Source organism: Volvox carteri (genome assembly GCF_000143455.1).
Source record: "Volvox carteri f. nagariensis unplaced genomic scaffold VOLCAscaffold_12, whole genome shotgun sequence".
Classification (NCBI taxonomy): Eukaryota; Viridiplantae; Chlorophyta; class Chlorophyceae; order Chlamydomonadales; family Volvocaceae; genus Volvox; species Volvox carteri.
The window spans coordinates 1,169,321-1,170,594 of record NW_003307555.1 but is presented as its reverse complement, the minus strand read 5'-3'; the positions used below and the strand labels follow the sequence as shown (position 1 = coordinate 1,170,594).

Here is a 1,274-nt window from a genome sequence, read left to right as displayed (position 1 = left end):
CAATCAGCGACTCAGATGCTGACCAGCTTGATTCTGACGAGGAAGGGCCACCACCCCAAGATGTCGCCACGGCACCACCGCCACCTTCAAGGGCGGGTGCTTCGCAGCACGCGCCGCTGGTGATTCAAAAGCAGGCGCGGCGCCAGCAAACACAGCGTGTGCTGAAAGGCCAAAGCGATGGGAGCTGGCGGGAGAACGAGGGAATGCGTCGGTGCGGTCCCTGCTCCCTCAGCCGGCGGCGGGACGTCACGATGGATGCCAGGCAGGCCACGCTAAAAAGCCACGAGCTCTCCAAAAAACACTAAGAAGCCATGTGCAGCCACGAAGCGCGGGCCCTTCAGCACGAGCGGCACCAGCTGACAGCGCGGACGGTCGACAACCTTTTGTCCAGAGCACTCAGCAAGTCCGAGAGGGGAGTTGTGCAGCAGCTGCGGCAGCTCTTCTTCATGCTGGATCACGGGCGCCCCATCCTCGACTATGTCGGCTCTAAGGACCTGTTCCAGGTGCTGGACGTGCCACACTACCGTGATAAGCACTGGAGCTGCAACAGTGCCTGGCAGCTTGCCGAGGCCCTGGATGCGGTGCTCAAGGACGAAATCCGCAGGCTGGTCGCCGCCAACCGCTTTGTATCCGTGAGCCTGGACGAGTCCAGGGGCATTGACAAGAGGTCCCGGCTCTGCGTTCACGTCTATGTCATGGAGGGCTGGAGCCGGATCCCGCTGTGCATTGATGTGAGGCCGGGATGATGGGAAGGTTTAAAATTAACGTAATGCCGGGGTGAATTGCTGGGAGCCCAGCTCTTTTAACCGTTACTCTTTTGTCCACATTTCCTCAGTCTAGACGGCTTCCTCCTTCAACCGTTTTTTTTGGCCGTGGATAGACCCCATTAAAGTCTCTGTTTGTCTCTCTTTTCGTGTCCTACAGCTGGCAAAACTGGAGGCGGCACCGACAGCGGACAACATCACCAGCTTGCTGCTGGAGGTGCTGGCGGACAGAGCTGGGCTGACGGCCAACGAGCTTGCGCAGAAGCTGGTCGCCGTGAGCACTGACGGGGCAAGCGTCATGACGGGAGTGCACAACGGGGTCTCGACTCAGATGACGGACCTTGCTCCGCACATCGTTACCATCCACTGCATGGCTCACCGGACGCAGCTGGCAGCCGGTGCCCAGGAGCAGGCGGCAGTCATCAGCACCCTAAAGGCACTGGTCCGGGTCATCTACAGTCACTTCTCGAACAGCCCCAAGCGGCTCTTGGCCTTCGAGGCCGCTGCAGA

The 1,274-nt window shown here is 60.1% G+C and overlaps 1 protein-coding gene across 1 annotated transcript in view; it reads left to right on the top strand.

The window, feature by feature from the left end:
- VOLCADRAFT_31446 (uncharacterized protein) overlaps positions 1 to 1,274 on the top strand; it is a gene marked incomplete at both ends in the record, with an annotated part of 22,648 nt that overhangs the window by 20,491 nt on the left and 883 nt on the right. The window lies entirely within an intron of this gene.